This window comes from Psammomys obesus, unplaced genomic scaffold (assembly GCF_907164565.1).
Source record: "Psammomys obesus unplaced genomic scaffold, mPsaObe1.curated_primary_1811, whole genome shotgun sequence".
NCBI lineage: Eukaryota > Metazoa > Chordata > Mammalia > Rodentia > Muridae > Psammomys > Psammomys obesus.
Window position 1 is genome coordinate 3,860,923 of NW_026585691.1, and position 14,224 is coordinate 3,875,146.

The 14,224-nt window shown below is 39.9% G+C and overlaps 1 protein-coding gene across 7 annotated transcripts in view; it reads left to right on the top strand.

The window, feature by feature from the left end:
• Positions 1–1,902: 1,902 nt before the first annotated feature.
• The window catches only part of Herc1 (HECT and RLD domain containing E3 ubiquitin protein ligase family member 1), a 162,378-nt gene continuing 150,056 nt past the window's right edge, over positions 1,903–14,224 (top strand). For all 7 annotated transcript variants that reach the window (XM_055597768.1, XM_055597801.1, XM_055597785.1 and 4 more), the window contains exon 1: positions 1,903–2,010. The gene's annotated coding sequence lies outside the window, so the exon portion shown is untranslated. The remainder of the gene's footprint in view (positions 2,011–14,224) is intronic.

Sequence of the window (14,224 nt, forward strand, 5' to 3'; positions counted from 1 at the left end):
GGGCTCATCCAGTAGCTCAGTGGCAGAGCCAGTGCTCAGAGTTCACAAGCCTTGGGTTCAATCTCTAGCCTGAGGTGAAAAATAAGATGACAGGTTTGTTGGACCTGAGTCAACTTTACACATTGAGATCATAAAAGCACTAGCAACAATGACATCATTCCATGCTAATCTGCCCCTCCTATCTAGTTCAGTAGGATACACATTTTATACATAAAAATTTATATATACCATTAGAAGTTCCACTTAGTGATTATCTCATCTTTAGCTGAAACTTTGCATATATTTTACTTTTTAAAGGAACCCTGTAATAATAACCAATATTATAAACAATTAGGAACTGAGGCTCAGGAAGTCACATAAAAGGTTGAGAGTCCAGAATTGTAGCTTTTGTCTGGGCTAAATTTCTATGACATGTCTCCAGTTAAACCTAAGGAATATATGCTATCTCCTGCCCGAGCCATTTAGATGTAAGTTTTTTCTTTGCTTTGCTTCTTTTTTTTTCAGACAGGGTATCACTATGTAGTTACAGCTGGCCTGAAACTTGGTATGAGGACCACACTGGCCTCAAATTCACAAAGATCTCTCTCTCTCAAGTGCTGAGATTAAAGGCATGTGCTATTACATCCAGCTGCTTAGATCATATATATGTATATAGACACATAAACGCGTTTATGTTGTTATCATTTCTTCTATGCCACTGGGTCAGATACAATGCCATATCCTCTGTCAGGTACTTATAAATTGGTGCTCAGCAAAACAATTTTTAAAAACTTTATATAAAAAAAATTATGCCAAAAAAAATTGCCCGGCGTGTTGGTGTATGCCTTTAGTTCCAGTACTCGGGAGGCAGGGGCAGGTGGAATTCTGCGTTCGAGGCCAGCATGATCTACAGGACAGCCAGGGCTATGCAGAGAAAACCTGTCTCAAAAACAAACCAAAAACCAACCCAAACCAAAAACCAACCCCCCCCCCCCAAACAAACAAAAATTATGTGTGTATGGGTATATGCACATGAGTGTAGGTTCCCACAGAGTTCAGAAGTGGGTGTTGAAGTTACAGATGGTTGTGGACATCCTGACCTGGGTGCTGAGATGTGAACTCAAGTCCTCTGTAAGAGCAGTAAGCCCTCCTAAGAGAGAGCTGAGATCTCTCTTCAGCTCCCCAGAAAAACCTTTGGATGAAGGCAGCTACTCTGGTGACGTTGGGAGTTCTAAGCATAGAGGCATTCGACAATTTGAGCACCCATATCTATGCTAGGCGCTGGGGACAGATGACCGAGCCAGTCAGTGTCCTCAAAGTGCATCCACTAGGCTCAATCCTCCGGTGTTCCTCAGACACAAACAGCAGAAGCAGGTCAAGTTAAACTCCTTCTTGGGCTTGAACTTAACTAACCAGAAGGTTAAGGGTGATAGGAGAGAAAGGGCCTGAAGGGCCCAGTGCGCAGCCGAGATAAAGGGGTGCGGCTACTAGGCACGGCCCAAGCTTTTCCTCGTGGTCCTTGGCAGCTCTCTAGACTCAGATCCTCCTGCAGACTGTTCTGGCCTCATCTTGAGCACATCCATGCTCGCTGGATCCTTCAGCGCCTTTTGTGAAACGTCTCCCAATGTCAGTTCCCTACGGGCAGGCGTGATTCCGCGAGGACTCAGAGGCAAAAGGCACGGGGCGGTAGCGTTCCCAGAACCCGCATCCCGGTCCGCAAAGTTCTCATCGCCTTCCCTTCAGTCCTTCACCTGGCATCCTCTGTCTTCTCTCAGGTGGCCTTCTACGGCCCGCGCAACGCCCGGAGGAGGCAGGACCGGCGCTCTGGATCTCGCGAGAGCTCCCCACAAGTCCCGCGAGACTCGCCTGCCGCTGCTGCCGCTGCTGCCGCCGCCTCTTACGTCTTTCCCTTTGACAAGTCGCCGCCGCTGCAGCAAAAATATAAAGGACGCGGCTAGCGTAGCCGCTGGGCAGCCGGGTGCCGGGCGCTGGAGCCGCACCCCGTCGCCGCCAGCTCCCGACACTCATAAGGTGGGCAACACTTCCTTTTTGGCCATCTCGACCTGCCGCGTGTGCTTGGCTGGCCGGGCCGGGCCGCTCGGGGCCGTTCCCGGGCCGCCCGCCGGGGGCTGCCGGCTCCGGGTGGACGGCGGGCGGGAGGGCCTGAGGAACCCTCGGCCCCTTGGCAGCCTGAAGAAGCCGAGCAGCCCGCGGGAGGGCCGAGGGAGCCGCCCCTGAATGGGTCCCCTGCCCGCGTTTCTGGGCTTCTCGGGTCGCGTCTGTGACCTTCTCCCCTTTATCCGCTAACGAGCGCTGCTCCCTAGCCGGGGCCGGGCCGGGGAGCGGCTCTCCGCGCCCTTTATCTCGGGGAGAGTCGCGACTCCGCCGCTCCCGGTCGCCGGCCGGTTTCGGAGGGGTGGACCATGTGTCTTTTTCGTCGTCTGTGCCTTTGGGTGGGAGCTGCTCATCCTTTCGGTAAACCTCTCTCCAAATCTTTCACCCGATAAAACAACAAATTCTAAAGCCTTTGCTACCTGGGGCAGAGACGAGGCCACAATTGTGTTGTCTCCAGTGTGAGAGGTGGATGGTGCTGACAGGAGCTAACCCTGGGAACAGTGCTGGGTGGCAGGTTCCCGAGAGACACGAGGACAGAAGCTTGGTACCAGGAGGTTATGTAAAGACACTGTATGTGTGTGTGTTTGTGTGTGTATGTACATATTCATACATATGTACATATATATATATATATATGCATGTGTGTGTGTATATGTATGTTAGCTGTGGAGCACAGGGACAGAATCTGCATTTGCGTTTTTAAAATGTCTGTAATGCTTTGAAGGTGTATATAGGTAAACAAATAACAAGAGTTATGAATGCCAACGAATTAGTAACCCATCTCCAGAGATAGCATTTCATTGTTAATATTCTGGTATATTTCTAACAGACCCTTATATGTTTTGTTTTTCACTAGTACTTGGCTTGTCCTTGAATGGTACTTCCTAATTTTGCGTATATTCACAAAATTATTTGTTTTATTTGAGTCATTCCTTTGGCTCACTTGATTAAACCTGGTTACTTGTTCGTTATCACTGGCTGTTCCCTGCCATCACCACCTACTTCCAAAATGATTGTTCCTCAAATGACTTTAAAAATTAACACTTTTCTTTTGGGATTTATTTAATAACTGAATATTTTTATAGTTCTGTTTGTGATGAGTCCTCTATATTGGGCCAGTGTTTATGTAAAGCAAAGAAAAACTGTTAATTATGATGAGAAAAAAAACTAAGCTTCAAAGTTTTTAAAAATTGACGGTGTTGTATCTTTTATTATGTTTTCATGCCTGTGTGTTCATGCAATCAAAAGTGAATGTTCTGTATGCCTGTATTATGCGCAAGCACGTACACATGTTATTCGTGTTTGTCCTTGTGTGTGTACACACACATTTGTATATTTTAGAAATAAGCTATACTATTTTGTCATGTTATTTGAGGAAAAAAAAACAACATAAGGTAGGACAGAAAACAGTCAATTTTAATGTTTTCCCAAAATCATATGACAAGATTGTATGACAGAAAGATATCTAGGGAGGTTGGAAACCTGGCTTTTTTCAAAAGTAGGATAGAGTGACAGTTGTCATTGAAATGGATGGCTATTAAGGCCTCTGTAATCAGCAACATTTATGAATTTTGTTTTCCCTACGGTTCTTATCACTTTGCTTTTTCAATTTCTGGTCTTTCCATTTACATTCAGCACTGATCCATTGATTTGCTGGTCATGTATTTTCTCTGTGCAGACATGCTAGTGGCGTATGGAAGAGAAAGAAAGTGTAAATGTATTACTTAATCTGCTCATTAATACGAACATGTCTGAAAATATTTTATTTAAATGAATTTCACATTTAAATGGATAACACATTTGAAGAGAATGTGTTGTTGATTGGGCTGGACTGGTTAGTAGAAGACATGTCATAAACAGGAAAGTCTTAGTTTCGTAACACAACGACAGGGTTCAGCGGACAGCTAATTTTTAAGCTTGGGTTTTTAGGATGTAAATGATAATGTTGATGATGTATGTTAGGATAAGGTAGAATATTGTGTTAGGTAAAAGCATGCTTGTGGAACAAAACTTGAGCTTTAGATGGAGGCAGAATGACCAAGATTTCCAGGACAGTCTTGGCAACATGGGAGATACTGTCTCAAAAAACAATGAACAAGCCCTTGAAATTTTGCAGGTAGACAACCATAAAAGCAACAAACAATTGAACAGAATTATTTTTTTTATTGTATACAAAACTTTTCCTTAATGCATGCACATAACAGGTTGTTAGGAATACCTTCTAGATATTATCAAGATCTTGAACAGAAACTAATGGCCAACTCATTTAAAAAGGAGATTGCAAAGTCACTTTGGCTAGTATTTTAAACTAAAAGGAGCACAAAATAGGTATTTAATAGATGCCCTTCTGATTATTTTTTCTGCTGGCCCTATAGGTTAATGGGAATATTAAATGCCAGAGGGGATCTACCAGCAAGTAATCAGATGGTTGTTGTGTTTTGCTTTTACTTTTTTTTCCTTTTGAGACAGAAGCCTATGCAGCTTAGGCTGATTCTAACTCTAACTAAGGCTGGTTGTGAACACCTGATCCTCCTGCTTCCCCTTCCAAGTACTGAGGGTACAGAGAATACAGGCGTGTAATAGCGTACCTGGCTTGTTTTGCTTGTTTGCTTGTTTTTTTGAGATGTAGACCAGGCTGGCCTTGAACTCAGAGATTTGACTGCCTCTGGGTCCAAGGGCTGGGAGGCATCACTCTTGGCCAATTTCTTTCTCATGACTTTTTGAGTATTGTTCATTTATTTTGTAAAAATTCTCTCATATTTGGGTTATTTGATATTTTTCTCATGATTAGATTGAAGTTGCTCATGTTTTGACCATAACAGTGATGATATGTCAGTGCATAGGGAGCTCCCGGTATTGATGTGTCTAACCAGACACATGATATTTTAACCTTGAGCATTTGTTCTAGTGTTTGTAGGTGTCTGGTGTTCTGGGTTTTGGTAGATGAGGTGTTTGTCCCTCTGTGTTCTCTTTAGTATATTGATACATATCTTAGGAGATTCTTCAAAACTATAGATAGACCGTTTCCTTCAAGCTTTCTTCCCTTGTTTGTATTGTAGCATACATTGTTATGGTATTTGTAGTTTCCTTATTCTTGCATTTATGAGTTAGACTTCATCTGTCAAAGGAGTAATGCCCTTTCTCCCTCATTTGTTAATTCAATTACTTTTATCAGTGTGATGGCATGGGTACTCATTTGATTCTACAGACTGTTGTCTAATATGACAGTATCATTTTTCTCACATTGTTCCAGCATTTACCACCAGCAGCTTTTATTTAATTACATTTATCTGTGTGTGCATGTGCATGTGTCTGTCTGTGTGTGTACAGTGATAAAGGGCAACTTGAGGGAGTCGATTCTCTTCTTCCACCATGTGGGTCTTGGAAACCCAGCTCAGGTTGCAAGCCTTGGTGACAAACATCATTAGCTTCTGTCCATCTCACTTAACCCAGGAAAATAATTGTTTGCAGTGTATTAAGTATTAGACATAATCTGTTATGTTGTGGGTAGGTTGTAGGCAAATACGATGCAGGATTTCTCAACCCTTTTCTACTCATGATTCCCTTTTGTCAAGTTTTTATGTGACCCTGAATAAGTAGTTATATAAAGTAAGTATACAAAGGAAACATTTACTGATAATCATAAACTTATTTTAAAATAGCTATTTTTGTATTCATATAGATCTACTAAAAATGAAAACAAAATTGAATACTGAGAAATGGGATGTTTATTTACTTTTATATAAGTCATTAAGTTTGACTGACTATTTGATACTATAGTATATAGAACATCTTCCAGCAGTTTTTAGAGTTGATCAATATTTGGGTTTTGTAATCAATAGCATTAAGATTTCTGCTTCTCCCAAATTCATATTATAGAATTGCAGGAGTATATTTACAGCCATTTCAGAAATTGTGGGAAAGTATGTTCTAATTCTAAGTCAAAATTTATTTAATGATTTTTATGTGAAAGTCAGGGCAACAACTTTAAAAATAAACCTTTTAACACGAAACAATCCAGAGATATTTGATGCTTATGTGCTAGGAATGATAATAAAATATAATAAAAATATGTCTTGTTTTCTTTCTCCTTCCTTCCTTCCTTTCTTTTTTCTCTTCTCTTCTCTTCTCTTCTCTTCTCTTCTCTTCTCTTCTCTTCTCTTCTCTCTTCTCCTTTTCTTTTCTTTCTTTCTTTTTTTTTTGAGAAAGGGTTTCTCTGTGCAGCTTTGGCTGTCCTGGACTTGCTTTGTAGATCAGGCTGGCCTCAAACTCACAGAGATCTGCCTGCCTCTGTCTCCTGAGTGCTGGGATTAAAGGCTTGTGCCACCATTCCTGGCTGAAGTCTTGTTTTCTGTAATTAAACTATAAAAGTGGAACAGTTTGTTTGCATGGTAAAAATACTGCAATCCGTAATTTACAGCAATCTCAATCTAAGCCATGATGTTTCCAGCATTGCTCCTTGGCATTGAATGGTGCCATGGAATGCATAGTACAAAGCATATCTTTTCTATGTTCAGAACCAAGACTTCAGTGGAGTCACAGGATGCAGCATGAATGAATGCTGCTAGAGACAGCTTGGATTCATTCTTGTGAAATCTTTTATTGTAGCTTTTTTTTGGCCACCCCTGAATTTAGTTATATGCTGGAACCACTGCCTACAGTTAAATAAACTGACTAGAAGGGATCAGAGAACATCAGATGTTGTTATCTGCCAGGGTTAGGGACTCTGGAACCTACCCCTTGGAGGTACTGAAGGACAACTCTATTTCTCTATGTGTTAATGACCATGAGTTTATATCGATACCTTTTCCTCCAACACTACAAGTTTGTTCTGATCTTCCCTCATTCCTTATTTGTATCTTCTTTCTGTGACAGAAGTCTGGATCTCAGTACAGTAACATTTGTTAACTTTTGGAGTATCTTTCATTCACAAGATTATCTATGTACAGGTTTTATCTTTAGTTTTAGCTATTTAGGTTAGCTGTTTTATTCCCTGCTCTCTTCAGTGTGGCTGTGTTGTTTTTGTGCAGTGCAGTTCAGTTCAGTTCCTTTGTTGCTTTCTTGTTTTTTTATTTTGATTGTTCTCAGTCCTGGTTAATGTTAACTAATTATTGTTATGGGTGATGATGACTTCATATAGGATCTACTGAGTATCTCATGCTGGGCTTAAATTTGTTATTCTCCTGCCTCGACCTTCTGAGTGCTAGGACTACAGGCATGTGCCACCTTGCCCTATCAAAACTCCACCTTTTAAAGTATATAAACCAGTTTATTTCCTTCCTTCCTTTCTCTCCTTCCTTCTTCAGACAGGTCTCCCAGTACCTTGGGGGTTGGGGGGCTTCTGCCTCCTTCCAGGTCCTGGGTTACAGGACTTTGCTGTCATGTAGTTTAAAAAAAAGTGTATTCACAAGGTTGTGCCACTTACTACCACTGTCTAATTCTAGAACAGTTGTTACCCCCAAAGGAGACCTCATGGTCCTTAGCAGTCACTTCCCATGCCTGCATCCTGTTCTACTTTCTATGTGGATTTGCGTACTCTATTCAGGGTATTTTGTGTAAATGGAAATTATATAATATGTGGTCTTTTGTTCCTGATTTCTTTAGATTAGTGTAATTTGTTCAAAGTTTATTTATGCTGTAGCATGTATGAGTACTTCAGGTTTTTTTTTTCCTGCCTGAATGATATCTGTATAACACATTTTATTCATGCATGTGTCAATTGATAGACATTTTTTTTTTTAACCTCTCAGGTACTGGGAATGATGTTGCCATGAACATTCATGTACATTTTGTGTGTGTGTGTTTAGGCGTATATTTTTCTTCCTAAAATATATACCTAGGTGGAAATTCTGGTTATAACAATTATTCCAGGTGTAGTTTTGTTTGTTTGCTTGTTTGTTTTTTTTGTTTTTTTGTTTTTTGTTTTTTTGTTGTTGGGGTGGTGATGGTGGTGGGGTTTGCCATCTTATGCCATTTACTTTTTTTGAGGAACTGCTTTCTGCTTTTCTGTTACTCTGTGTCACATGTATATTTTTATAGAATGAGCCAAAGACCCCGTTTTACTAGGTTAGTACTTTTTCACTGAATTACAGCTCTAGCTCTTCAATTTCTTTCTTACATGAAGACTGTATCAAAATCTTTTGCATTTTTTTTCACTTAACAGTAATGTATCCTGGAAATGATGCAGATTGATTCTTTTTCTTTTGAAGTTATATTGTTTGCATATTGATTAAAAAAAAATTTTTTTTAAAAGATAGGGGTTTTTTTTTACTATGTAGGCTATGCTATCCTGGAACTCACTGTAGACCAGGCTGGCCTTGAATCACAGAGATCTGCCTATTTCTGCCTCTAGAGTGTTTTCATTTTTAAAAAACAGCCATCTAGATATAGCTACACCTATGTGTGACATTTAGATTGTTTTCTGTATTTTGCAGTTATAAACAATGTTTCTATTAATGACCTTGTGCATTGCTATTTTTCTTATATATGGTGTATCTCCCTAGTAGATTCCTATAAGTAGGATTGATGGGTCAAGAGTTAATGCCCAGGTAGCTAAGTGTTTTCATTTTTGTTTACATTTGTACCATCAGAAATATATGGACTCACTGTGTTTTCCTTATAGCCTCACCAACAGAATGTATTGTCTTGCTTTTTAATTTTTTTCCATAGATCAGTGCTTAAAATGCTTTGTAATCATTGTAGAAAAGCTTGTGGTTTAGTGGATTGGTATAGATTGAGAAATATATTATCCATCAGTATTATACTGATGGATATAGATTATTATATGCAGGTGAAATTGATTAGAATACAATTTGTTGCCTAGTCATGATTTCTTATTTGAACCTTTTCTCATTTAATTGATACATAGGATTGATTCATAATGCCTATCTGTGAAAATTATTGTAGTGGTTCACAAAAGATATGTGAATTGATTGATTAAGTTTTTAAATGTTTTTTTCAAGTTGGGGTTTCTCTGTGTAGCCTTGGCTGTTCTGGACTCACTCTGTAGACCAGGCTGGTACTCACAGTGATCTGTCTGCCTTTGCCTCCCTGAATGTTGGGATTTATAGGCATGCGCCACCATGCCTGGCTCCTTTGGGGTTTCTTAATGTTATAATTGGTTCACATTTCATGATAGTTCCTATATTTTTAGCAACACAAGCAGTACATATTGACATCTATGGTGTCAAGAGTTATTTTGACCAGTAATAGTATTTATAGTCCGTTACAGTTCCCATAATCAAGAAGACCAATTTATCTTTGTCACTTAAAAATATGTGTATGTGAGTGTGAGGGTATGTGCACACGAGTGCAGATGCCTGATATTGCTAGAAATACCAAGTTCCCCAGGAGATGGAGTTAGAAGGTAGCTGTGAGCCTTTTCATAAGTTCATGGAGTTCAGTGCTGGAAACTGAACTCTAGTCCACCGTAAGAGTAGTATGAACCCCTCCCAGCCCCCCACCCCCAAGAAGACCAGTCTCAAGATGAAACTGACAGTTTAAAGAAAATAGGACAACTAAAATCATATCCATTACAGGCTAGAAAGGAAGGCAGGATTTGGGTTCTTTGCTAGAATGGACACTGCTCCAGGTGCTAAAACACATTAACTAAAAGTCAGGGTTGAGGATATATCTCAACCCTTGCTTAGCAAGTGGTAGGTGCCTGGTGTGATCCCCAACACTGACAAACAAGGTGATACATTTTTACACTTAAGGAGCCTATATTTATTCTAGGTGCTTGATTGTGACTAGAACCAGTAATAGTCTGTGCAGTCTTAAAATGTCTGATACAGACTTTTGATGCTGATACAGACTTCAGGTAACACTTGATTGCTGTGATTGGTTGTGTTCATTGATTTTTTTTTGGTGTTTATTAATTAATTAGTTAGTTAGTTAATTAAAACTGCATGGATTGAACCCAAGGCTTTGTGCAGGCTAGGTAGACACAATACCATGGAACTACATCCTCACTCAATTTTCTCTGTCCTTTTTTTCATTTCAGGTTTATTTATTGTATAAATTTAAGGTATACTGTATGCTTTTTAGTGAAATGCTGATTTTAGGTAAGCAATGTAAAGTACCTATCTCACATGGTTATCTTTTAAAACTATTTGTCTGTGGTGTGTGTATGTGTACGTAGGCTAGAGGAGAACTTTCAGGAGTTGGTTCTTGCCGTTTGCTTTCTTTTGAGGCTTGGTCTCTCTTGTTTCTACAGTGGCACTGTATTCTTCAGGCTAGCTGGCCTGGGAACTACCTGGCAAGTCTCCTGTCTTCATCTCTCATAGGAGTCCTGGGCTTAGAGATGTGTGCCAGAGCATTGGGCTTTTTACATGGTTATCAGTATTGGAGCTCATGCTGTCAAGTATGTGTTGCAAGCACCTCTACTCATTGGTTCATCTTTTGAAACAGTCTCATTGTGTAACCTGGGCAAGCCACAAAACTCTGTCTCAGACTTCTGAATGCAAGGCTGCAGTAGTGAGCCATCTGCCCAAATTTGCTTTTTTTTTTTTTTAACTTTATTCTTTTTTCCCTCCCTCTTTCTTTCTGTTTCCTACCCTATTTTACCATTTTTTATCTTCTTTTCTGTGTGTTACCCAGGCTGTCCTCAAACTTGTGATCTTCCTGCCTCAGCTTCTTGACTACTAGGATAAGAATCTTTTTTTTTTTTAACAGCTGAATAAATTATGCTATTGTATATATTTCATCATTTCTTTATCCAATCATTTTTTTTTTTTATATTGTCTTGGTTACTTTTTTATTGCTGTGAAGAGACAGCATGACTAGGCCAACATATACAAGAAGGAGTTTACTGAGGGTCAGGGTGAGAGTCCGTGATCATCATAGTGGTGAGAGTGGCAGAAGGTAGGCAAGCAGGCATGGTGCTGTAGCTGTAGCTGAGAGCCCACATCCTGATACACAGGCAAGAAACAGAAGGGGTGCTTTTGAAATCTCAGCGTTCACTCCCAGTGACACACGGCCTTCAAAAAGGCCACACCTCCTGATCCTTCACAGACACCAAACCTTCAAGCACATGAGTCTGTGAGGGCCATTCTCATTCAAACCACCACAGATCCTTAGGTTGCTTCTACATCTTGACTGTGGTAAGAACACTGTACTCACAGGAATGTGGCTATCTCTGGGAGGTGCTGGTTTCACTTCTGTTGAGTGAAATCAGGAGAGACTTAAAAACATTTTATTTTTAGAGCAGTTTCCATACTGCTTTCCATAATGACTATCCTAAGTTACATTTCAGCCAGTGGGTTTTTCTTTTTCCCTACACCTTCCTCAGCACTTATTTTATCTTTTCTTTTGAGACAAGATTCTTATGTAGCTTAAGTAGGATACTACTTTGCAGCTGAGGATGATCATGTTTTATTTTTATTTTTTTAAAATTAATTTCATTTATATATTTATTTATTACAATTTCTTTACTTTGTCTCCCTGCTGCAGCCTCCTCCCTTGTCTCCTCCCAGACCCACTTATCCTTCTTCTTCTCCCCCTAGGCCCCTTTCCTAGTTCCCTGATAGGGGAGGCCTTTCTCCCCTTTTATCTGACCCTAGCTTATCAGGTCTCATCAAGGCTGGCTGCATGATCTTTCTCTATGGCCTGGCAAGGCTGCAACCCCCAAGGGGAGGTGATCAAGAGCCGGCCACTGAGTTCATGTCAGAGACAGCTCCTGTAGTACCCCTTACTAGGGAATCCACTTGGAAACTGAGCAGCCAATGGGCTTCCTTTGAACAAGGGGTCTAGGTCCTCTCCATGCATGGTCCTTAGTTGGAGTATCAGTTTCTGCAGGGCCCCCTGGGCCCAGGTAATTTTGGCTGTGTTCTCCTTGTGAAGTTCCTGTCTCTTCCAGGTCTTTCTATCTCTCTCTTCTTCCTTAAGAATTTGGCACTCTGCCCAAAGTTTGGCTATGACTCTCAGTATCTCCTTCAATACCCTGGTGAGTAGAGTCTTTCAGAGGTCCTCTGTGGAAGGCTACTATCCTGTTCCTTGTCTTCTCCTACTTTTGATGTCTATTTTGTTTGCTTTTTGGAATGAGGATTAAACATCTTCCCTGGGGTCCTCCCTGTTGTTTAGGTTCTTTAGGACTTTAGATTTTAGTATGTTTATTCTATGTTATATGGCTAATAAGTGAGTATATACTGTGCATGTCTTTCTTCTTCTGGGTTATCTCACTAGACTTCCTGAGACAATTGTATATGACCCCAGCTATATGGCTATATAAAACAAACATACAAAGAATTTACTGATAATAATCATAAGTGTGTTATAAAACAATTCTTTGATAAACATAGATCTTACTATTAAAGATGAAAGCAAACTTGCATACTATAAGATGGATAGAAAACTTGGCTGTATAATAGCTACTGAAGGTATAGAATATCTTCAACATTTATCTTCACATTAATATGTTCAAAATGGGGGCTGGAGTGATGGCTCAGAGGTTAAGAGCACTGGCTGTTCTTCCAAGGGTCCTGAGTTCAATACCCAGCAACCACATGGTGGCTCACAACCATCTATAATGAGATCTGGTGCCCTCTGCTGGTGCACAGGCACACATGCAGGCAGAATGCTGTATAAATAAATAAATATCTTAAACAAAACAAAACATGTTCAAAATGGCAGAACTATCTTTAAGGGTATTTAAGAAATTGTGGGAAATTCTATCCTAATCTCAAGCCAAAATTAATTCATCATTTATTTGTGAAACTGAAGCTAGCAACTTAAACAGCAATTTAAAAAATGAAATATTTTAGTACAATATAATCCCAAGATACACTAATTTTATACTTACATGCTGAGAAGTAACATTTAGGGGACTGTTAAAATCCTTGTTTCCCCTTATGATTAAACTGTTATGTTTCCACAGAGCAGAAAACTTGGCATGTTCAGAAAATAGCGCTGCAGTTGTAATTTAGTCTGGAGTGTGAGCAGGTGTTGTAGGCATGTTGGTTGACATTGTGTGGCATGACTGTGCACATTGTAGAGCACACAGTGTGTTCACAACCAAGGCTGTCGTGAGGTTGTGTGATACAGTATGGGTGAGTACTGCCAGACACCTTGGATTCATTATGTGTTTGATTTTGAATTAAATGTTGGTAGCTCTACATCTATAAACCTGCATATTCAGTTATGAGAACCCACGGGGTGCAGATCTACAGTCTTAGGAAATCCACTTTTATTGTAGTCTAGCCTGTGGATCCTGGCCAAAGCTCAACTACAATTTAAGGTGAATTGCAGGTGTTTGCAGTTTGTTTGCATTCTGGATTAATTACACCTATTAGAGTAACAGATTGTTTAACTCGACATGTGCAATTTACTCTTTTTGTTTTTAAAGATTCTTTCATTACAAGTCAGTTTCTATTCTGTAGCCCAGCAATTGTGGCTGGCTCCCAGAATCTGTTCATTCAACTGAAAAATGAACAAAATGATGCCTTTCACCAGGCAAAACAAAACAACCCACCAAAAAAATCCAGAATGTGTGTTTATAATCTAGAAAACTTATGTGTGTTTGATTGCAACCATTGTTTGGAATCATTACATTGAAAAAGTATTATTAAAAAGTAGTATTTTATTATTTCTTTGAAAAATTTAAATTATTCTTATCCTGTGTATGTGTGTTTGGGGGAAGCCCTTGTACCATGGAATGTATGTAAAAGTCAGGACAACTTTGGGACTCAGTTCTTTCTTTCAACAGTATCGTGGGTCTTGGGGATTAAACTCAGGTCATCAGGATTGGTGGCAAGTGCCTTAAACCAGTGAGCCATCTGCTGTCCCAAAGCAGTAGGTTTAAAAATAGCTATATGTCATAGACTTTGTACTAAAACCTTATAATTCTGTATTTTTGCTTTGACTTTTTGTCAACAAGAGTCAACTTTATTTCCTATCTCTGATTTGAATCCATAGTTAATTTAGTGTATTCTACTTCTGCTTTCTTCTCCATGGTTAAAGTTTAAGTAATGTTAAATAGTAAATAGCATTTACTGCTGTGCTTTGAGAGGACCTGGGTTCAGTTCCCAGCACCCGTATGACAGCTTCACAGACACCTGTAATTATAGGTCAAAGGGATCTGATGCCTTCTGACCTCTGTGGCCACCAGGTTCACACACAGTGAATATATGTATAC